General features: G+C 41.6%; 1 protein-coding gene and 1 long non-coding RNA gene across 2 annotated transcripts in view; both read left to right on the top strand.

The window, feature by feature from the left end:
* The window catches only part of LOC311580083 (uncharacterized protein), a 355,681-nt gene that overhangs the window by 130,084 nt on the left and 200,717 nt on the right, over positions 1–24,880 (top strand). The gene's annotated exons all lie outside the window — the stretch shown is intronic.
* LOC311580101 overlaps positions 23,682–24,880 on the top strand; it is a 73,530-nt gene continuing 72,331 nt past the window's right edge. The window contains exon 1 of the long non-coding RNA XR_014773362.1: positions 23,682–24,041. This is a non-coding gene — a long non-coding RNA (uncharacterized lncRNA). The remainder of the gene's footprint in view (positions 24,042–24,880) is intronic.

Genomic DNA, 24,880 nt, shown 5'->3' on the forward strand with positions numbered 1-24,880 from the left:
GGTGACAAATATGAATCTATTTGCAGTCTTTTACATGCAGACAGCCAATTAGACCATAACCATTTGTTTAAGATACACCCTTTTTCCCATTGTATGGTTTTGGCTTCTTTGTCAAAAATAAACTGTCTGTAGGTGTGTGGGTTTATTTCTGGATATTTGATTCATTTTCATTGATGGACCTGTCTGTTTCTATGCTAATACTGTGCTGTTTTTTTTATTACTATTGCTCTGCAATACAGCTTGAAATCAGGGATGGTGATACCTCTAGAAGTTCTTTTATTGTATTGTTTTAGCTAACCTGGGTTTTTTGTTTTTCCATATGAGGTTGAGAATTGTTCTTTTTAGGTCTGTAAAGAACTATGTTGGTATTTTGATGGAAATTGCATTGAATCTGTAGATTGCTTTGGGTAAAATGGTCATTTTGACTATGTTAATCCTACAGATCCATGACATGGGAGATCTTTCCGTCTTCTGATATGTTCTTCCACTTATTTCTTCAAAGACTTGAGGTTCTTGTTATACAGATCTTTCACTTGCTTGCTTAGAATTATACCAAGACATTTTATATTGTCTGTGGCTGTTGTGAAGGGTGTTGCTTCCCTAATTTCCTTATCACCTCATTTATCATTTTTATACATAAGAGCTACTGATTCTTTTTAGTTAATTTTGTATTCATCCACTTTGCTTAGGGTGTCTATGAGCCGTAGGAGTTCTCTGGTAGAATTTTTGCAATCACTTATGTACAATATCATCTGCAAATAGAAATAGTTTGACTTCTTCCTTTTCAGTTTGTATCCCCTTGATCTCCTTTAGTAGTCTTATTGCTCTGGCTAGGACTTCAAGTGCTACATTGAAGAGATACAGAGAGTGGGTAGTCTTGTTTTGTCCATGATTTTAGTGCAATTTCTTTCCCTCCATTTAATTGATGTTGGTTATAGGCTTGCTGTATATAGCCTTTATTGTGTTTGGGTATGTGCCTTATATCCCTGATCTCTCCAAGACTTTTTAACATGAAGAGGTGTTGGATTTTGTCAAAGGCCTTTTCTGCATCTAATGAGATTATCATGAGATTTTTTCCTTCAGTTTGATTATTTAGTGGATTATACTGATGGATTTTCATTTATTGAACCACTTCTGCACCTCTGGTACGAAGCCTACTTGCCCATGGTGAATGATGTTTTTGATGTGTTCTTGGATTTGTTTTGCTGATGTATAGCAGTCATCAATACTGGCCATCATCAGTAGCTTCTTGTGCACAGGAACTGAGACAATGCCAGTACCTCTGGGGACAGAGATGATATGCACCAAAACAGAGCCACAGCGGCCTGTCCCCTTGCATTGAACATTGGCTTGCCAATCTTGTTCCTCCAGTAGCCACTCCGCATAGGGACAATGAAAGCTTGCCTAAGATGATGGCCCCTCGGGTGGCTGTGGCTACCTCCTTGGAGCACTTAACACAAAAATCACCGTGATCACTGTAGTCCCCAATAGCAACAAAAACCTTGAACCCGATCCACTGGCCAGTCCATTTCTGCTTCTGCAAATGGCATGATTTTTAGAACCTCATCCTTTAGGGATGCACCCAGGAAAAAGTCAATAATTTCGGATTCCTTAATGGGCAGGCAGAACAGGTAGATCACCTTTGATGCCATCTTCAAGACCTATAGCTACTTAACATCTCACCCCTGGAAAGAGACTATTTGCACCAATTTCCTTATCAGGAATTCACTGTTCATCTCGGAAAAACCCACACCAGAGTTTCTGTTCAGAGGACTCAGAACACATAGGGGTTTTTATATAAGAAAAATAAAGTGAATTAAGTTTGTTAAAAAGGATACATTTAAGGTCATGTTCTTATGTTTCAGTTGTGTTAGGATAGCCTGAGCTTGTTGTAGTAGGATGGCTTGGTTCTGGTGGTGCCATATTGCCTTGGCTCTTGTTGATTGTGTTTTTATGTTGGCTTTTAGGTTTTAGGATGGTTTTGCATTGTCCCTGGTGTCGGATTGGTGTTCCTGTTGCTCATAGGACTCCTCAGGAAGGCGAGTAGAGCTTTGGGCCAGAGGTTGGATGTTCCTGGGGGCCTAACAGCCCTCTTTAGTAAGGTGGGTAGGGCTGTGGGTTATAGGCTGGAACTGGGTGTCCACAGGGCCCTGGCGGGAGTCCTTGGGAAGGGCAGTAGAGCTGTAGGCTGTAGGCTGTAACTAAAGGAATAGCCCACAGTTCTCCTGTGCTGGCTGTGTTCTGGTTGGACCCACAGGCAGGTTGGATCCAGCTGGGGTGGGGAGTTCTAATCTGGATGATGCTGGGGCCTAGGAGCCTTCCCCAGGAACGTGGGTGGCGTCATGAGCTGGAGGCTAGATGTTCCGGTGGCCCCAGCAAGCCTCTTCGGGAATGTGGGTAGAGCCACCATAAAAATACTTTTGTTGCTACTTCATAACTCTAATTTTGCTACTGTTATGAATCAGTTGTGAATGGTGGTACTATTCGGGGAAGTTGTTGACCCTGTTGGATATGGGGACTTGCAGCCAGATTCTGGGCTACCAGGGTGGAATTAAGGGTGTAGAGATGTGTCTGCCTCCAGCAGGAGCTTCTACTTCCTGGTCTGTTGAGATGTGAAGGGTCCCCGGTGCATGCTCCTGTCACCAGGACCCCTGCCTTGCCTTCCACACCACGATGGATGAAACCCTCTGAAACTGTAAGCCAAAATAAATTCTGCCTCTCCTAAGATGTTTCTGTCAGATATTTTTTTCTTAGCAATGAGAAATGTAACAATCTGGGCCCCTAAGCACCTGATACATTACTGGAGCCTAAAGAGCTTCTACTTAAGCAAGTTATATCCATTTTGCTTGCTGTATAGTAAATAAAAAACAAAGCCTAGCAGCTTAGACAGAGACAGTTTGCTGCTGGAATAGTCACCCAAAACTCTCTATACCATTGGAGCATCATCTTCAGGCTTCTGGCCCACTATAACTGACTCTGCCATGTTCTCATTTTGGAAGATGCTAACCTGCACTTGCTGTCTACTCAGATAACTTTATTCCTTCTCAAGTCTCTGATGGGGTTGAAAACCAGATAGTTCAGTTTTACAATTAAGCTTAGTTGTTTAGGGGTTAAGATGTTTTTAGGCCTAGATGGATGTTTTAAGTTGATAAAGACGAGCTATGATAGATATTGATTTACATTTAGAATTTTAGACATACCAAGATAGGAAAGATGTTTTCTTCAAGGTTGCCAAATACAAATAGCCAAAATACTATGAATATAATATTTATATAATTCTTGATTGTTTCATTGTTCTTGCTATAGGTAGTTTATTGTGTATATGTGTAATTATATAAATGTATATGTAAAAAATAATTTAAAGGGCTGGAGAGATGGCTCAGCGGTTAAGAGCACTGTTTGTTCTTCCAGAGGTCCTGAGTTCAATTCCCAGCAACCACGTGGTGGCTCACAACCATCTATAATGAGATCTGGTGACCTCTTCTGGCATGCAGGCATACATGCAGTTAAAACACTGTATACATCATAAATAAAATTAAAAAAAAATAATTTATAAATAAAAAAGTAAAAGGGCAACCCCCTAAAGCTTTAAGAACTTTTGAATTAATTTAAAAATAAGAAGCACATTCTATGTCAACAAAATAATACTTAAAAATAAAAGACAGTTTTATTTTCTGAAACGAAAAGTATTTCAAGAAGTGGCATTGCTTTATGGTACCCGTAGACTCTTGTTGATAGTCAGTGTCATAGAAGATGACCTCTATTTCAGTATACGTATCCAGTAGGAGAAGCTACGTCCTTTTGCATTCCAACTTTCTTGAGATTTTGGACACTAGAACAGTGGTGCATTTTCCTGAGTGAGGATGAAAAAGCACCAAATATCTTAGCAGGGTCATGAAACTAGCTTTGACATTCAGATTCCTCAAAGGTTTACAAGGACAGAAGCAGAATGGTTCCTCTAGGACTTTGTCCCGGCCCAGATAGCTGGCTTCCCAAATACCTTTGCTGTCACATGGGATCTGCTTTGTGTCATCCCCTCTTCCCTTCCTGCTTAGATTTTCTCTTATCTTCCCCGCAGCAAGATTATACAACCTAGGCTGTGGGCAAAGAAATTCAAGAGAAATATTAATTGAAATGTGATGATGGATAAAGAGAAATGTTCTCAGAGCAAGGAGTAGTTGGATGTTTGCCATTGTTCGCCTGGTGGGTGAAGGATCTGAATACTCTGTTTAAAAATACATTCTTTTATCTCCAGTTAACACACACACACACACACACACACACACACACACACACACACACACACACCTCTTAAATCCTGAGAGCAACTCACTTCCTTGGTGGTCAGTTCATTAGTTTCTTTAACATCTTGTTTTGGAGGCACATGATTCCCTTTGCATATGCTAGTAGCCATTGCATGCTGTTATTGTTTAATAACCAAAGTCTATATACTTGGTCCAAAGTCATAAAGCTGTATGAATTTTTCACCTACTGTCATGCACATCAATCCCCCATCCCACAACATCAATCAATCAAATTGCTCTTGGAGTTAGTTATGTTACCATGGCAATGCCTTCCTGCACAGTTAAAAATAAAGCTTATGTTCTACTGAAATTTGTGGAGAGAGCAAGGATCTAATTGCCTGGTGGTGTTCACCATGGGAAAACTCAAACCTTAGCAAAGGTGAGGCAGCCACTCTGTACTTGAGAGCCAAGATAAAAGGCAGCCACAGCGATCCATTGCAGTCTCCGAAGACAGTGCAGTTCCCATGATAAGGAAAGCTGTCTCTTGCAGGTTGTTTTCATCATGAATCCACTGGAGGTCTTAGGCTCAGAGAACATGTCTTGACAGACAGTTTGGCAAATCTATGGGGAAGAAGAGGAAAAATCAGCACAGAGGACTGGATGAGAGAGCCTTAACTGATCTCTTGAACAGTTTAGATTGCTCCATGGGAAAAGGCTTCTGCAAACATCTGAGTCCTCTTAGGGACAGAGTCTGAGACAAGGGTTTAGGACATTTCATTTATTTTAGAGTCCCTGAGAATATTAATGAGTAGGTAATACTGAGACAAAGGCAGATGATAAAGGTATATTATTAACTCAGGAACCATTAAGGATATGTTCACAGGAAGAAAATGTGAGATGAACAAAGCACTTGCTTTGAGTTGTAGCTGCAGGGGGCAGGGCCTAAGGACTTCCAGTCTAACTGAAAGTCATTCCCAAGAATATTTCCTCCTAGCTACACAGGGTGAGCCTGACTTTGACTTCTACAAAAGGCAGAAAGTCACAGAGATGTAGATGCCTGTGGCAATGACCTACCGGCATCTACATTGACATTCCGTTGTAGGTGTTCATAATGGGGACTTTACGTTGGGAAGTTAGAGACGTTCTAGTCAAGCAAGCTTGGATGACACCAGCAGGACTAACAATGAGTACAAAGCTAATAAAACCCAAACTTTAAAATTTGCTTTTTTGCCATTTTACTTAGTATTTTGTAACCTCTTTTTCCTCCCTCTTCTCCCTTTTTTCCTCCTTCCCTCCCTTGTTTCCCTTTCTTGTCTCCTTTTTCTATTTTTCTCTCTCTGTTTCTTTTTCTTTGAACCAGAATTTCTTGTAGTCATGCCCTTGAACTTGCCGTGTGTCCCAGGCTGTCCCTGAACTTGCTGTGTGTCCCAGGCTGTCCCTGAACTTGCCGTGTGTCCCAGGCTGTCCCTGAACTTGCCGTGTGTCCCAGGCTGTCCTTGAACTTTTTATTCTTCTGCCTCCACCATGTGAGTGCTGAGATTAGAGATGTGTTACAGCACACTTGGCTGCATTGTAAAAATATTGTTTAGAAGTATTTTTCTACAGGGTAATAGACCTTCACTATGATAATATGATTGCTTTATTCCAGCCAATCCCTTGTTTGTGACTTGAGTTCTTCAGAGTCACAAGTCTAACCCCAAATACCCCATGTCACAATGGCTATATGGACCACTTCTATACATGCCCTTTGACTTTTGATTCTTTTCTTTGAAACTTGCACAGATGATTCTTGGCCATGGAGTCCTCAAATGGTGGTTGGGGTGATAGAAATGGGGTTACCGGAAGGAGGGTAACCAGAAGCAGTCCTTGGCAGGCCTACTTTATGCCATGTTCTGTGCTCAGTCTCTTCATAGATCATTTTGCTCAAAACTCAGAACAAGTCTGTAACACCTTATGTTCCAGACAAGGAAACAGGCACAGCTGCTTGGTCAGGGTCCTTCAACTGGTGAAGCCAAACCCAACCTGTCATTCCCTGAAAATACATTCGTCAATTTTACCATCTATTTGTCTTCCATTAATTCTGAAAAATAAAAAAACCCAAGCTGTTTTGGGTTAGTTTTCAACACTCAGATGAACTATACTACAAAATGTCTTGTTGGTTGAGGCTAACCTATGTGTATCTCTCCACACCCAGCTAGCTCTGGCCTGGAAGCCCAGGGCTTAAGTGTAGGTGTACAGGAAGCATATAGTATTGATTCCTACTTCTTTCCTCCATGGAAGCAGGTGGCTGGTGGCTGGTGACCTATGTTTGCTCTTAACATTCCCTCAGGTCAGAAATACCTTTTTTGTACTTCTTGGTAGAAATGGGCAGAATCCAGTTGGTGTTAGTTTGTCCAGTACCCTAAGAAGATGTTACTTGGCTAAATGTGCCCCTGAAATCAATCTATTGCAGAGATCAAAAGCACTTTCAATGGATAAAATCACACACACACACACACACACACACTCTATTATATGTAGTGTATGTGTGTTCATATGGGTGCATACAATGTGTGCATGTACACATATGTATGTATGTGGGGAGGCCAGAGAACAGCCTTGGATGTTGTTCCTAAGGTGCTGTCATCTTCTCTGTTGTTTTGAAACAAGGTCTTTCATTGGCCTGAAACTTGCTGAGTAACCTATCCTGGACTGCCAGAGAGCTGCAAGGTCTGTCTGACTTGATTTCCCCATCACTGCATGCTACTACCTTCCTTTCTCTTCCTTTCTTTATAAATGATTTATTTATTTTATTTTAGATGCATAAATGTTTTGCCTGTATGTGTGTATATGTACCAAATGTGTATTACTGGAGCCCTGAGAGGGTGTTAGATCTGAAACTAGAGAAATGGATGACAATAAGCCATCATGTAGGTGCTGGGAATTGAACCCAGGAACTCTGCAAAGGCAGCAAGTGCTCTTAACCACTGAATCATCAATATGGGCTCTGGGGAGCAAACTCAGTTTCTCATGCTTGCAAAGGCCAGCCCTCTAAGCTTTCTCCTAGGCCTCAAAAGGATTTATTTTGAGTTTTCCTTTTTGAGTGTAAAAGAGTGACTTAGAAAATGTTCTTGGGCAACGCATGATTTTTGTACAAGGGTACAAAAACAAAGAAAACAGGAAAGAGCAAAGAACCAAACAATAAAGGGCAAGACCCATAATGCAGGAGGTGGCAGAAGGCTTTCATTTCAGAGCAGGAGATATTGATGTGGCTCAGCCCTCCCCGCTCCCCCAGCTGGAGGTCTCCCCAACCTCAGCTTTCTCTTCTTTCTCTCTCTATAGCATGCCTTCGATCTGCTTCTCAGAGATTTCTCTCTATTCTTTGTTTTACATATAAAGCAACATCAATCCTGTCTTCCATTTTTCCATTTTCAAAAGTTTACTGCCCCTGCCTCAGTGTTTCTTGGCTCTAATATGAGGGAAGAGAATTGGAATGGACAGGTTTATGTTTTCAAGTCAAGGTTTGTGGTGGGATTCAGGACACACCATCCCCAAATGTGGCAGTTTTGATATTTGAGAGTGGCAGATGTGTTTTGTCAGCACCCTTCTCCTCTGAAGAAGGTTATAAAACCTAGTGAACCTTCCACATCCCAGAGATTATCTCTTTCCTCCCCCCGCCCCAGTAAAGGACAATCCTGACCTTCAGGGTATGGGACAAGAAGAGGACTGAACAGGCCTTGCTAAGCACCAATGCGCCAGTCACCCACTTAGATCATGGCATGCTTTTGTTCATCTGTCTTTCTTGTTGTTATTTTCGGGACAGGGTTTCTCTGTGTAGTCTTAGCTGTCCTGGACTTGCTTTGTAGAACAGACTGGCCTCAAACTCACAGAGATGCTCCTGCCTCTGACTCCCCAAGTGCTGGGATTACAGGTGTGTGCCACCTCGCCCAGCTGTCTATGTTTTTGTTTTGTTTTGTTTTTTAATGAAGTACTTTGCCATGAACCTTGCAGTAGGTGAAAAAAAAAAACAACACACAATTTTCCATGCTTACTTAGAGTCCTGTGTGGGACAGTCTGAAGTGCTGGACCAATAGGGATTGGAAGCTTTCTTTGAAAATGTCCTGGGAGCTGTCTTGTTCTGACGAGGAGCAGCAACTGAAGCACTTGGTGTTGGAACATGAAGGACACAGGATGCCAGTGTCCAGCATGCTGAGAGGAATGGATCTTGTCAGGTCTGATCCAATGTCAGTGTCCATTCTTTTGTTCTGAAAGCATATAATTTCTCACAAGCATTATACAGTCCTAAAATTATAAGTGTATAAAGTGTGCTTGAGGCACAGAACAATTAAGGCTGGTTTTCTGCTCTTTGTTTGAGCAGGAAAAGAAAAAGACCTCTGTAAATCTTCATTCATGCCATATGAAGAATGGAATCTCATAGTAATCCATAGGGGTTCTGTAGTCAACAAAAAGCACTGTCTATGCCTAGGCATTAATGTCTTAGCCAGTCTCAGAGCTAGTCTCATATAGTGGGATTAGCAATATAAGTTACCAGCTTGTTTAGCTGTTTAAATTCTTCACATCCTGATTGTATCCCCCTCCCTCATTCCCTCCCAATACCCCCTCCCTCCCTCATCTCCTCTCCCTTCCTCCCTTAGTCCTCCACTGGATCATAAATGCTATTCCTAGCTTGTTTAACCATTCCCTCAATTTTATTTGGGACCCTACAAAAGTATTATTTGTCTCAAATCAGCCAGAAGAAACCTTAAGAGAATGATGCCCCATTTCCTTTATGGGGTGTTGGGTAGGATTTTGTTGCTCTTTTGGGCTAAAGAGGGTTATTATCAATGGGAGTTGGTTACAAGTTATTGTTGGTCTTATTTAAAAAGAAAACAAGGTTAGACTCAGCAATGTCTCTCTTTTCCTTTACCTTACATTCTTAGGTTTGGAGATAGGGGTTGAAAAGAAAGAAGGGGAATATAGAAATATATAGGGAAGATAGAACAAAAAGTAGATTAGTAAATCTCAACTTAATGCTTCAATCATCACTCACAAGGTTATTTTTAGTTCTCTGGTATAGAATTTTATATATAGAACCAAAATAAGTTTAATTCTAGGTACAGTGGCATAGAATTCAAATGTAAGATTATTCTTCACACACATTTTATATGTATTTCTACTCTAATATGAGGTATTGTAACCATATAAATCAATTATAAAACAAGATTTACTTCCAATACTTTGAAAGTGCTATTGCAGGCTGTTTAGGATAAATAAGTCATACAAGTTAATTGTTAGCTCAAATCATGGGCATGTCAATTACTACTCTACTTTTATCATAAGAATATACATCTTAGGTGTAACAGATAGATATGATTCTATAGAAAGATAAGGTAGGATAGTTAGATAAGGTCTTCAAAAACCTCAGAGAAATGTAGAATATGGCATTTAAAAATGTTTCTATTATTTTAAAGATTCACTGATAATGAGACAGTTTAACTCCTGTCAACACCCAGCCTACCACAAACAGGATGATAAGTATCAAAGAATCTCCTTATGGAGATGTCTTCGAATGTGGCAAACAACCCACTGGGCAAAATGTCCTCATTTCTACCACAGACAGAAATCTGCCTAAAAAAGGGCAAGCTTGGATGCTGGCAGAGTTGACAGCCAAACTCTGCCAAGACAGAGTAAGCAAGTCCTCAGTAGTTCCTGCTTTACAAATATGTTGGTCAGATATATTGGGCCAGAAGGCTGAAGAAGATGCTCCAATGTTATAGAGAATTTTGGGTGACTATTCAGGCAGCAAACTATCTCTGTCATCTTCTCATTTAGAAAGCTATGAATCTGCACTCCCATCATACTCAGGTAATTAAGCGTATTCCTTCTCAAGTCTCTGATGGAGTTGAAGACCAGGTAGCTTAGTTTTACAATGAAGCTTGTTTAGGGGTTAAGATGTTTTTAGGTCTAGATAGATGTTTTAAGTTGCTAATGACAATATGTGATGGAGACTGATTTATGTTCAGAATTTTAGATGCACCAAGATAGGAAAGATGTTTTCTTCAAGGCTGTCAAACACAAATAGCCAAAACATTAAGAATGTAACATTTATATAATTCTTGGTTGTGCCATGGTTCTTCTTGATATAGGTAGTTTATTGCATATATGTGTAATAATATAAATATATGTAAAAAATAAAAAATGTTTAAAAAAGATACAACGTGTTCATCCTAGCCAATAAAATGCCTATTAATTGTTAAAAAAAAAACCTCACAATTTTTCCTCTTCTAACTACAATGTACCATAAATTTTTAATTATGGTCAAGTAACTGTCCCAGTCCAATTAGATTTGACCAGTCAGTGCTGTGTGTCTTTTCCTGGGTAGAACTAGCAAATGTTATCACCCTTAGGTAGGGCACAGGAAAGAGATGAAGGGAGCTACTCCACTTAAGTCTAGCTGAGGGAAATAGTGAGTTTGTGGAGTTACTTACAGGAGTGTAAGTGAGCCAAAAGTAGTCACATAACCCAAGGGACCCTTAGTGTGGCTGACAGCACATGAGAATTTGCAGGCAGTTGGCTGATTTTAGAGTCACCTCCTCCCAGGAGCTATTATTGCATGGTCTTGGGGAGGGGCCTTGGAAATCTTGCAACTTAGAGGTGCTCCCAGAGCCTTGTAAGTTACCTTTATACCCTAGTTCTTAAAAACCTTCCACTTCCATCTAGCAGAGAATGCCTCAGTTAGCACCAACTGGCTCCAGAACAGTGACAACCCTTTTAGCAAAGGCATTCGCTAGATGTGAGTCAGGCATGCACCAAGATGGAAATGTATCTCCTCATCAAATTCCAGAGCCCCACAAAATCACATATCCGGAGGGCATCATTTACATTCATAGAATTTATAGAATTATGATAATGTTGCACCCTTGACTTTTAATATGGAAATGCTCACACAAAGAACCTGTTTGCATCTTTAGAAATGTTTTGAAAGTTAATTCTATTATTGCTTAATATTCTTTATACCAGTTTCTCCAATAATTTTCTTGAAGATTTTTAGTGCCAAAGAGGGAAAGAACTTTGTTTCTATTTAAGTGAATGAAATTTATAAAAGTTACCAACGTTACTACTTTCTCACTAGCGAAATTTAAGATGAAACCTAGGACTTAATTATAACTTTCTTTAAATTTTTTGGTATACTAATCTCTCAATTACATACTTTTGAATTTTATTCTTAATTTAATGATTGAAAAGTCTATGTGTTTGTTGTCTAAACAATTTCAAGAATGTTTTGAAATAGCTGTGCTGCAAACAATAAATATGATCCAATACACACTACTAATACTGTTGCTTAGTAGGAAATCGTGATGATCTTAGGGAAATACCAGCTGTTACAGGGGGTGGCCAGACTAGAGACTGTCTATGCTGAAATGTGTGGTAAATGAGATATTAGTTACCACCACGCTTCTGCCATGAAGAACATGTCTTCAAGGCCCCTGGAACAATCCGATGATATATTTATGTTGTAGATGGTTTGAATTTAAGAGAGTTCATGTAAAAATTTTTGTTGGGAAGGGGGGAGAGGGGCCAGAATTACCCATTTCAATAAAGGAATCAAAGAAACATGGTAGTAGCTAGTCTTTCATAATTAATATTTTGGGATGCTAGAGGCTTCAACGGTAATTTTTAAAAAGTTTGTCCTTGTGTCTCATTTTTTAGTTTGTGTTCTGTAGTGTTGCTCATTTTTGTTTTCCCCCCATCTTTATTGATATATAATTGACAAATAAAAATTGTGTACATTTCAAGTTTATGACTTAGCGCTTTGACATATGCACTGGGGAAGAATTGTCACCATCAAACTAATTAACATATAAATCACTTGTATTAAAATAAAGACTTTTGACAAATTAAACTTAGCAGAATTGAATTGAGCAGAGAAACGTCTGTGAATTGGGCAACTCCCAGGACAAGAGTGGTATGCCTGCCTGTACAGCTGACAGGCAGCTTTGAGGAAACTCGAGAAAGCCCAAGTGAGCTGTAGGGAAGGCTTGACTGGCTTGGGCTGCAGTGTTGTCTTTGCCTTATTTGAACTTAGTCTCATCCGTTGGCCACACATGACTGCTAAAACTCAGCTACTGTCACAGCTGCTGCTCTTGACTTAGGCTTTCAGATAGCTTACTTACTAAGTTAAATTGCAGGTTGTTATGGGCACAAGCATGAGATCACCTTCAGGCCAAACTTGGTTTAATACCTTACATGGTAGCCATTTTCTTTTTTTATTTGCTTACCTATTACCTTTTAAGGTTGGTTTGCAAAGTAATGAGTTTTATCGTGCTGTCTTCTTCTGTATGTGTCATGTGTCCTCCTCCCCGTTGCTCTACTCTTGAGCTCCTCCTCAAGCTCTTTTCCCTTCTTTCTCTAGTTGGTTCCCCTTTTTGGGTTTTGTATGTTTTTTTTTTTTTCATAGCTCTGTCTTGTATCTGCATAAAACTCCACTGTGTCCTGTGTATGCGTGCTGCATTTTCTTTACTTACTCAACTGTTGATGGACCTGTCTGTTGGTTCCATGTCATGGCTATTGTCACTACTGTAGCAATGTACACGGATGTGTAAGTGTCTGTGTTGTGTAAATTTAAGAGTTCTGCATTTGTTCCCCAAAATGCTGTAGCTAGTTTTTGTTCTTCTTCTTCTTCTTGTTTTTTTGGGACAGGATTTCTCTGTGTAATAGCCCTGACTGGCCTTGAACTCTCTTTGTAGACAAGGCTGGTCTTGAACTCACAGCGATCCACCTGCCTCTGTCTCCCAAGTGTTGTGATTAAAGGCGTGTGCCACCATGCCTGACGCAGTAGCTAGTTTTATTTGCAGAGTTGTTGCTGTTCTTTGAGACAGGATTTCTCTGTACTGGACTTAGCCCTGTAGAGCAGGCAAGCCTCGAACACAGAAGTCTGCCTTCCTGAGTGCTGGGATTATAGGCATGCGCCACCATGCCTGGCTATTATTTGCAGATTTTTGAGGAACCTACCTACAGGTTTCCATAGTTTATTTAGAAAAATTCAACCACTCGTTTTCCTTCTCTCTTCCTTTCCCTTCTTTCTTCCTCCATCCACCCCTTTCATCCCCGCTTCTCTTCTATGTTTAGAGTTGTGTGTTCATCCCAGGTGCTTTATGCAGCCAGCTGAAAATTTATTGGCTCAGCTGTTTGTTTCCACACTATTAATTGTGGATTGATAGATGTTTTCACAACAAAAATAACCAGACGAGCTGGGTTTCTTTTGAGCACCGGCAGACATGGCTTCAGTTTTACATTAAGCACATGTCACACACTCTTGCCTGAAAGGCGGTGTCTTTGCTGGAAGGCAGTGTTCCATGAGGCCTATGAGATTATGGTCTTGTTTTCTACTGCGTGCCTTTTTGGAGTTTACATTAAAGATGAGGTTTAGGGTTTGAGCAAACAAAAGTGGTTGTCAGGGTAACTTGTACCTTTGTGCAGTGGCAGTTTTTGTGTCGCTGGTATTTTCTGCTGTGGAGTTTAATAGTTTGTTATGGAGATATTTTTCTTTTTTTGACTTGCTAGTGGTTTTGTTTTTTTTATTTATTTTTTTAAGCCTTATTTTTTTTTATTGAAAAATAAAAATCATTCGTATTACATCTCAATTGCTATCCCATCCTGTACATCCTCCCATTCCTCCCTCTCCTCCCACTTTCATCCCCTTCCCCCTCCCTATGACTGTGACTGATGGAGACCTCCTCCCCTTGAATATGATGCTAGGGTATCATGTTGTGGAGCTCTTATTTTGAAAGTTGCCTAGTCTGAAGGCTGCAAACACCTTGGTCCCTTCCAGACTGTCTGCAGGCTTCCACAGACCTTATCCAACCTCTGTGTGGACTGGGTATGAATGGTTAGTTTCTTTGGAACATTTCTCTATAGCTGTTTGTTCTTTAGTCTCCCTTTGGAGGAGCCAGCAAATTTGCTTTTGGCACCTGAGCTCGTAACCTTTCCTGAATTTCTCCTTCACGACCTCTTGTCACAGTCCCAAATCCCAGAGGCACTTCCTGACTCAGCCCAGATGCCAGGAAGATTCATCCCAGCTGGATTGCCTGACCCTAATGACTGAACAGCCATATGCACAGTTAATTAAAACAGAAGTCAAAATGATGAGATGAGTCTTCGGGCTGGACTGAGTAACGACAAGATTTCCTCTTGTAAAATCTGAGAACCGCTCATGCAGCCACCAGTAACGAGGGCCAAGCTGCTCATCGTAGCCCCATCTTTCAGAATCTCCATGTAGGAGTTGTAATGTGCATCTGTGTTATGGACTGAGGGCCACTCAAAGTTAGATGGTGAGAGAAACAAAGTAATGTCTGTCTTCGGATAGCCTTCTGTCCAGGGACATTGTGAAAATTAAACTTGCTGCTTTAGTGGCTGAATGCTGTGGCTTCTTCCTCTTTAGCACTGAGAAGGCTGACTTTGCCTCCCACGCTTGTGGTTCTGCAGCACTCTGTGCTCGCTTCTGGAGTCTGGAGGTTAAAACACAGTGTCCCTTGACACGCTGTGAGGTCTGTTTGTAGAGAAGCCATAGCGTTTCACCTGGTGAGAGCTGATGGTCTGGGTTTAGGAATGCTGCCAGCTGGCTGTCATGCTGTGGGTAGCTTGATGTTGGCCATAGTAAGAATTATGGAATTTGACAGCTTTTCCAAAATCAGGGCAGCTACTGGTGGTACTGCTTTCCTGTTTTCCTCCTCCTCCTCTTCCTCCTCTTCTTCTTCCTTCTCCTCCTCCTCCTTCCCCTCCTCCTCCTCCTCCTCCTCCTCCTCCTTCTTCTTCTTCTTCTTCTTCTCTCTCTCTCTCTCTCTCTCTCTCTCTCTCTCTCTCTCTCTCTCTCTCTCCCTCTCTCTCTCATATAGTATACAGGTCTTCAAAGTTAGGAATAAGACTTTTTTTTTCCGTCTCTGGGTCCTAACACTGCCTGACATCTGGTATGTACTCTATTTTTATTTATGTAAATACTGGGACTATGCTTAGTCCTCTGAAAGACAAACACAGAATAAAACCAACCAATGATACATTTGTAGAAGGTTTTATGGGTGGGTTGGTGTGTCCCTCCCTCCACTGGAAGTCCCACCTGGCTACAGGAGGTGGTGATTTCAGGCAACGGAGTACACTTTTAATTCCAGCTTTGGGAGTCAGGGGAGGCAGAGGCTCCCTATGATCTTTATGACTCAAGGGCAGCCTAGTCTACATAGAGAGTGCCAGAAAAGCCAGAGCTTCATAGGGAGACCTTGTCTCAACACACACACACACACACACACACACACACACACACACACACACCCCAAAAACTGTCCCCTAAGTCCCCCAAAGAAGATCCTTTTTCATTTCCTTAAGCATATGCCTTCATACTTTAGATAAATTGTAAGAAACTAGAAAGTGGAGAAAAATCCAGATAATTAAAAAAATTTTTGTAGTGTTAATAAGGCTTTAAAACTTTTCTTCCAAGCCGGGCGTGGTGGTGCATGCCTTTAATCCCAGCACTTGGGAGGCAGAGGCAGGCGGATCACTGTGAGTTCAAGGACAGCCTGGTCTACAAAGTGAGTCCAGGACAGCCAAGGCTACACAGAGAAACCCTGTCTCAAAAAACAAAAAACAAAAAACAAAAACCCAAAACAACAACAACAACAACAACAACAACAACAACAAAACAAACAAAAAAAACCCAAAAAACAAAAAAACTTTTCTTCCTTCTCCTCCTCCCCTCCTCCTTCTCTTTTTTCTTTTTGTTTTTCTCTTCCTCCTCTTCCTTCCTCTCCTCTTCCTCCATTCCCCTTTCCCTCTCCCTTTCTGTGTCTATATCTGTGTGTCTCCACGTGTGTCTGTATGGGCAGGCATGCATGCACTTACCACATGCCAAGCACTGAAGTGTTATTATTTTTGTTAATAACACCATGAGTTTGGCACTGCTGTGTTCCTATTTTACAGACAAGTCAGTTGAGGCAAAGAATACATAGTTAATAGAATGCTGCTGGGAGTAGGGGCTGTGGTGAAGTATCACCTGGTCCTAATAAGGCCACCACATTGACTAAAAGCACAAGTTAGGGATGTGTGCAAGTTTTTGTGGAGGCTAAACCTGGAGCATCACAAACTGATTTTAAGAATGCTTTGACCATGCACAAGTATGCGAGTTCCATTACTCAGAGCAATGGCCTTGATATAGCCATGGGGCTATAAATCTGTTTTACATAGCAACTATTGGCCACACTACCTTTGGCAAGGTCCTACTTGTCACTGCTCTTATTATGTCACTACCTTAATGGCAGCCTTCCAGGCCTATGATAGCAAAGTCTTCTGGTTGTTGGCTATGGACAAGACAGATACATGGATAAGATCATTTGGTTGTTCATAATAATTAAAAAATGGGAGATGATTTTAAATTTATTTATCCTGTTAGTTACTTTTCTTGCTACTGTGACCAAACACCTGACAAGAAACAACTTAAGTGGAGAAAGATTATTCTGGCTCAGAGTTTGAGGGTGTAATCTACCACAGAGAGGACGATGGGGCTGTGGAAATATATTCCCACTGTGTCATCAGGGGCATGGAGTTGCCTGCTCATATCTTGGTTGAGCAGGAAACAAAGGGAGATGAAGACTAGTCCTCAGCTGTCTTTTTCTGTTTTCTCTTTTTATTTAAGCTAGAACCTCAGTCTATGGCAATTAAGGGTGGCTTTCTCCCCAACATTCACACAGTTAACCATCTCTAGAAAAATGTTCATAGATGTGCCTGGAGCTATGTCTCTCCAATGCCATAGCATTTAAAGATGACAATCAACATTAAACATCACACTCTATAACACTCAATCCCTCTTACTAGTATAACTCTTCATCTATTTTGGGTGAGAAAGAGGAAGAGCAAACAGTGGCCTTTAAAAGTCACTGAAAGCAAAGCTTCAAGGCTACATGTTGGAGCCATGTGGCCAGTTTCAGGGAAAGATTAAGAGATGGAGTGTAGAGAAGACTGCTGTGAAACCTTGTCTTCTGGAGGTGACATAGCTGTAGGACGCATGAACTCATAGTAGCTGTGGTTACCTGCACGAGATCAAGACAGCTAAAATTCCGGCATAGACTGGGGAGGTACTTTCTAGCCCCATCTCTTCCTGAAGAGCGATCACCAGTCGATAGATTCTGGAGGAGGGAGAATCATTTTTCTCTGGGGAGGGGCGGATCCACTGATATTTCTCCTAGGCTACTGGGTAGTAGTTTCTTTCCAGGTTGAAACATTTCACCCTCCAAGAAAGCTTTTTAAGGCAGAAAATAAACAACACAAAATAGCTTTAGGAAGTCCCTGAAACTTAATCAGATTCACTAGCCCCTCTCTTCCAAGAGTAAACAAAAAAGGCTGTTGAGAGCCATTTTCAGATAAGCAAAGAAGATTATGAGACCAGACCAACTGCCTGGAAGATGCAGAAACCAGCCCAGCTTCCTGGAAGAGGTTTAGATCAACCGAGTCTCTTGGAAAAGCCCTCTCCAACTTATTGAACTGCCTGCAGGCTGTGCAATGTCCCTCTGGTTCTCAGATTTTCTGAGATAGGGCAGGCTTTGGTGATACATATGTCTTTTAGTCATTTCTGTTCCATTAAGTTACCCCTTACCAACATTCTTGCAAGTAACCTCAATAAAACTCACTGGTTCATGAAATTGGGATGTGTGGCATCAGCACTTTGCTCTGGCATGGGCTTTCTGTCTGGGGTGAGTGGATGTGTGTGTAACGTCTCCATAGCTAAAGTATGTCACTCAACACATGCTCTAGTGTATGGCCATATACCCATGGACACTCAGGCATACGGGAGAGGCATGTGCTAGAAGAAATACTGGGCATGGAGGAGAGGAGGAGTGTGAGAGGTATATATGGTCATTATAGTGTATACAAATAAAACTCTCAAGTATAAGGAAAAATTATAGGTAAATTAATCAAATTACAACAATTGTAATAGTAAAAATAAAGAAATGTATTGGATATGTCTTTAGTTTGGTAAGAAAGAGAGAGGGTAATTTCTATTATTTATTGTTCACTGGGCTTGAATTTGTGCAATGCTCCCCAGATTTTTATGTAACAGACACTGAGTAGATGGTCAGCCTCCCCCTCCATCTCCTGCTTTCCTCTATAGAATACTTAATTTTTCATGCCTGGGGCTTGACCACCTCACTGGTTTATGGAGCAACAGAGGCCTATGACTGAAAGATGACTCACATTTAAAAGCTGTTTGCGTTTGCATTGCTTTCCTGGTCATAGAGATAGTCTTGCAGTGACTCGTTTATATTTCACTGTCTAGCATCCCAAGTGTAATCCAGATTTCTTTCAGTCTCCTGAGTTTATGCAAATTGGGAACCTGAGTTCCTCTGCTCATGCCTCCAGGTGTGTAACGAGTAATCTTCATCCCTGTTCATGCCTTCACTAAGTTGTTGCTGGGAGCCTCTGGGCCCACCTGTTCCCATTTTGTGCTCTTTTGTCAATGTCTATGGTTTGAGAGCAGCAGCTTATTAATACCTGGTACAGTCTCCTAATTCTTCCTAAACTGCAAACCATAACCGTGGCTTTGGTGCCCATCCTTGCTGCAATCTTTCCTGCATGGAAGACAGCTATGCTCTATGCCTTTTCTTCACTGTTTTTCTACCTGTATGTAGCTCCTTTAGCTTCATTCCGGAGCCTTCTCCAAATACAGTCTTCTCTTACACGAGCCCTGGAAAATGGCTGAGGTCAGAATCAAGCATAGACACCGTTTGCCCTTCAGACACACCCTGCCCAAGAGTGAGTGCAAGGAGTGGGTACAGCTGGTGTGATCCCGGCTTCAGCTTCTCATGTGATCTCCAGACTGGTACTTGGGGGTTAGAGAGAAGCTAATGTTTCCAAGGCCTGGAGCACACACTTTGGCCTTTTAAGTTGTTTCTCTTTGGTACTCGTTGTGTTATTTTTGACTTAAAGCTTCCCCCAAACAGTGATCTGGCTGGGACTGTCCAGTCTCAGGCCCTGCCTAGACCTGCCAAAGGCCCTCTCCTTCTCATTAATTTGATATTGGGGAATCATGCACGGTTCTGTGTTCCCTATAAATACAACAATGGATACTATATCCACAGTGCTTTTTGTCTTCATATATTATTTACATTTAAGTACATTTTGTTTTTTTTTTAGAATTTTCAATTTCTTTGTTACTCCATACTAAAGCTTGAAATATCAGCTTAAATTCTCCCTCCCCTCCATTCTCCTTGGGTTAAGAACTTTGATAATAGAAGCAAACTATAGAGCTGACATTCAAGGAAAACCCAGAAAATGAATTCCTTTTTATCTTCAGGCAGAGCAGTGCCAATGAATAGCGCATTGTAATAAAACCCTTTTATATGGCTGTCATAGAAAGACAAACCTTCTTCCAAGCAAATGGATTTGAGTATTTGTGAGATATGATAAACAGCCTGACAAAAGGGGCTGAATTTCCCTTTTAAATGTTCAGTAGGGGGAGGTTTTTAACTTGCCTTGTCAGGTAAAAAAAGAATTCATTATGAAAGCCATTCTAGCTGAAACTCTGAAATGAAAACTAGACGGAATCAGAGTGGAAAGCAATGATTTAGAAATATGGTAAAGGGAGTAGTTTAATGAAGAAACTGTCAACATCCCATAGGGGTGAGAATAAATCACGCAAGGGCTCACCCAGCTTTGTCATCCTGCATTAGCTGGGTGTAGCCAGCACCCTGCACTTCTCACTAAGATCTGTAATGAGCGAGTTGTTGATAATGATGTTAATAATGGCATTATATCTAGTTTGTGACTTCTCTCTTCCGGCACCTGCAGAGAAGAAAGAGAATGAGGATAATTTGATGAACATGGCTGTCGTTTTCTCTTTTTTCCATTCAGCAGCTGGCCTTGAACCCATCTCCCTGTGGTCCCGTAGAACCTGTAGTCCACCCAGCAAAGGAAGCCCTGCTGCAAAGCTGTCCGAATTCTTGATGCTGTCCCTCAGCTCTTGCTTCCCTTGTGTACTGGACTGCCAAGGCTGCCCTAGACAAAAACTACATGCCAGGTGCTTTGAGAGCAGAAACTCTACTGTCCTCTCCCAGCTTAGGCTTGAAACCTGAGATCAGGGTCCTGGTGGAATTCTTCCTTCTGAGCATCTTGAAGGGCAGTCTGCTCCATTCCTCCTAACACCCTCTACTTCAGCCTTTGGAATTCTCCAATGTATAGGTGAATCTCTGTCTCTGTCTCTGTCTCTGTCTCTGTCTCTGTCTCTGTCTCTGTCTCTGTCTCTCTCTCTCTGTCTCTCTCTCTCTTTCTCTCTCCCTCCCTCCCTGTTCATGTGGAGGTCAGGGGATACCCCTTCTGGTGTCATCCACATATTTTGGGGAGGCAGGTAAAGAACAGGATCTCTCTTAGAATTTGCCAAGCAGGCGAGGCCTTCATCTTTATGTGTCTTTTTTCCCTTGTGCATGTTTGCATCCAAAATTTCCTCCTTTTTCAATGAATACTACTTGAGAAACTGGACTGCATTAGGACCAATTCTATTAGCTTTTCCTTGGATATTTCTGCAAAGACTCTGCCTCCACAAGATCACCTTTTAAGGTTCTTGGCATTAGAACGTCAACTTTTCGTTCTGGATACATGATTTAATCTGTAGCTCCAGGTGAGGTTGTTTCACAACAAGGTTGTTTGATTTGTTAGTAACTAACCTCCATGGCCTTAGTAGGCTCACAGGCATAAGGCTAGGATCCAGTAAGTTGTTGCTGAGTAAACAAACTAACACCAAGGTCTAGACGCAACGCTAGCTCACACTTCTTTAAGGTATGCATTATGCAACAGCCATTTGTGAGAGAGTAGAGGCACTAGAAGGTTGAAATGTTTCTCATGTTCCGTCATCATCTGTTTCCTTTCTTCTTGTTTACCTCTCCAGCCTCCACTGATGCTATGGACCTTGCTTTATCCTCTATGTCCAGCCTCTCATGTGGTGCCTGGCACAGACTAGATACTCAGTACATGTTTGTAGAGTAAATGCATGAGTGAAATGGCCTAGTCATTGAATATATGAGGGCTGGTGTGCTGACTCCAATCCAAGTTCTATTTTGCTATGAATACACAGATATATTCTGACAACTCTGGAGTGCCCAAGCAGATCTCATGTTGGCATGATGTTACAGTGAGACCCTTGTGCATTTAGGTGTAAGCCATGCTATCAGCTCCAGTGGAAAGTGGGTGGAAGTAATATATATGCTGTCAAGCATATCTCATAAAGACCTCCCTGGTAGGTCATTTTGAATTTCTTTCCTTTCCCAATGAGCTGTGCATACTTCCCAGAGATCTCTTAGCACCTGCTTTCTGAAGGAGTCAGAGCCATTGTCAGCATAGGCACTTCAACTGTTGTAGAAGAAAGAAATTATTATTATTTTTTGTTCTGTTGGCTGCTAAATCTTAAAAAATTATTTTTTAAAAAATTAGTTATTTGAGAGTTTCTGAGTATTTTAAGAGTATTTACCCCCACCAGCAGTTCCTAGGTCCACCCAACATTGTGTCTTTTCCTTTAAAAAATCCTTCAAAACCCAATTTGTGCTGCTCAAAATATTCTTGGATATGTGGTGTTTCACTGGAGTGTTGTCAGCTTACTGGCGCTCTCTTCTGAGCACTAACTACTGCCAGTTGCTCCATGTCTAGGCATGAGAGTGTGTGCCTAGCTGTTATGTGTGTGGAGTTTGCTTTGGCTTGGTCTAGGAGTGAGCATGTGTGCCCAGCTCCTATGTGTGTGGAGTTTGCTCTGGCTTAGTCTAGGTGTGAGAGTATGTGCCCAGCTCCTATGTTTGTTGGAGTTGTTCTGGCTTGGACTTTTATCAGTCTGGTGCTTGCTGTCTTGTCTGCTGTGAGTTCATATGTGCGTCTGCCCTGCTGTGTGCAGAAGATGTTTCTTTGTGCTCATCCACCACCCTTGGCTCTTACGTTCTTTCACCTTCTCTTTTACAATGATACCTGAGCTCTCTCTCTGTGTGTGTGTGTGTGTGTGTGTGTGTGTGTGTGTCTGCGCGCCACACCTGCAGCGTTCCCTTCAGGACTGAGCATCCTGGAGTCCATTATTCTCTGCATCTTGACTAGCTGTGGTTCTCTGTGTTAACTGCTATCTATTGCAAATGGAAACTCTCCGATGTGGGTTGACACTGACCCTCTGTAGAGAAAGTTTTGGTTTCTTTTATTGTGTTGGTCCCAAATGTGGGATATAGAAATGTTTTTAGCTCATCCTCGGTTGAAAAAAAAAATTCACGATAGGGAACATGATCTTGGTCAGTTGAAAACAGACTCAAGAGAGGCACATGACCTTTGTTAATGGAAAACAGACCTGTGAGAGGGCATGTGATGTTTTGCTGAAAATGGACACGTGAGAGGGCGTGTGATGTTTAGAAAGAATATAATAGAGGCCCACAAACAGTGAAAAGATGCTTTTGTGTCGTTACACCTTGCATCAGTTTATATCACTTCGCTGCTTGGCTTTGCAGAGAGAAACATTCCAGAGAACTTCTCATGGTACTCTGGCTGAGTTTGGACACTTCCTCTGACTTGTGCCGACTCGGTGGAGCCTTGCTGTTCCTGCTGGATCATGCTGCCACCACTGATTCGTGTTGCTGTTCGGTGTTTGCTGGTACCCTGACAACGCAGAGTGGGAGTGGCCCAAGGAACTATGTCTAAAAATGTCCACATCCCTTGCCACTACCAACCTTCGTTCTCTCCAACCTCTTGTTAGTGGGTTGGAAGGGAGGTAAAAGTTTTTAAGAAACCTAAAATAAAGTAGGTTTTTAAAGAATCTAAGCTTACAACCCCCTGTCAGATCCACAGCTTTTAAAGAAGACTGCCGCATCTTTGCGGTTGTTTGTAAGGGCAGCTGAGGTAGTCCTCACTCACCTAATGACCAAGTGGAGGTTTGGTTAGTGCGGTACAGGCCTCTGTTTAACGCTGCTCTTTGCTGTTTGAAGCTACTTCTATGTATATACATACAGAAGTAGGAATATACCTAAGAAAGGAGTGGCGGGTCAGGGCGTGGTGGTCACGCCTTTAATCCCAGCACTTGGGAGGCAGAGGCAGGCAGATCTCTGTGAGTTTGAGGTCAGAATGGTCTAAGAGTCCAGAACAGCCAAGGCTACAGAGAAACTCTGTCTTAAAATAATAATAATAATAATAATAATAATAATAATAATAATAATAATAATAATAATAATAATAAAAAAATAGAAAAGAGGGGATGTGCCAAAAATATTATTGAGAGGACGTGGTTAAAATAAGCCTAACTGGCCTCTGTTTCATAGAAATAGAAACTTTAGTTAAAGAAAAAAAAAAAAACACAGAAAACGGGCAGCCAATCAGAACTGGCCAAGACATCTGGCCGGGGGAGATAAAATTGCTCAACTGTCAGTTTAAGTGGGCCCCTAACTCATGGCTAACTCCTGACTTGGCGCCAGCCAATCCCCAATGCACCCATTGTTTCACCTCTAGCTTATGCCAATGGTAATAAAGATGACCTAACGGTAGAATTCCCCTAACTGGCTTTAAAAAGAGCCCGAGAGCTCACCTCTTGATCGCCATTTTGTAAAGTGGCTGACCCCTGCAGGCAGGATTCTTACTTTCGAGAAATAAAAACATCCTTGCCAACTGCAGGTGTGGGTGGTGGTCTCTGCGCAGCGAGTTTTGGAGCCTACCATGAACTCAGAAGTTCTGGGAGATGAGTTCTTCACCAGAGCAAACTCAATGACTGAACTTGACAAATGCCAAATTCACACGATCACTGCTGTCTTCTTATGTGCGTCATGGAGCAGCGTAAGTGAACGAAACTACTAACCTGTAAGAGTGAAAAGACCAGATATTTAATGGAAAGTACACACTAAATTTGAGGTATTGAGAAGTCATCACTATAACTGGCATGCTCTTGCAGGCCTCAGTGGGGAGCAAGGACAGATAGGTGTTCTGTGCCTGGTCTTTGCGTGTCAAGGACAGAGAAGCAAAACACAGGGTCAGGTAATTGTTTTTGTTTTTGTTTTTTTGAGACAGGGTTTCTCTGTGTAACAGTCTTGACTATGCTGGGCTCATTTTTGGAGACTAGGGCTGACCTCAAACTCACAGTGATTCACCTGCCTCTGCCTACCGAGTGCTGGGATTAAAGGCGTGCGCCACCGTGCCTGGCTGGCAGTTCTTACCTTAAACAGTGTGTGCTATCAAGATTCAGCATACAAATCTCAGCCTTTCCTGTTTCGAACGCTGAATCTTGGTAGCACACACTGAGATGCTGTCCAAGATCTGCTCTTTGCTAAGTAAGAAAAGCCAAATGATGGAATTTTAGCCACATTCTTTTCTCTGCTATTCGACCTGTGGCAGCCTTGGCAAGCAGGATAGCAGCTGAGGTTGGCAGAACCAGAAAGGAGCAGGTGGAAGTGGAAAGCTGCAGAACTTCTAATCTGACCTTTTTTTTTTTTTTTGGTATAAGTGACTTAGAGGTGTCTAGAGATTTTCCTGAGTTCTTTCTTAAAGGATGCCAATTTGATTGTTGTAGATTATTTTATTTTACAGTCGCCTCCAGCACTGAATAGACTGTCACAGAACGGGAATCTTGTGATAGTCTAGTCTCACATTCCAATTTTACAAGAAGGCACCAAAGTCCA

This window comes from Acomys minous (assembly GCF_964271855.1).
Source record: "Acomys minous genome assembly, chromosome: 12".
NCBI classification, from domain to species: Eukaryota; Metazoa; Chordata; class Mammalia; order Rodentia; family Muridae; genus Acomys; species Acomys minous.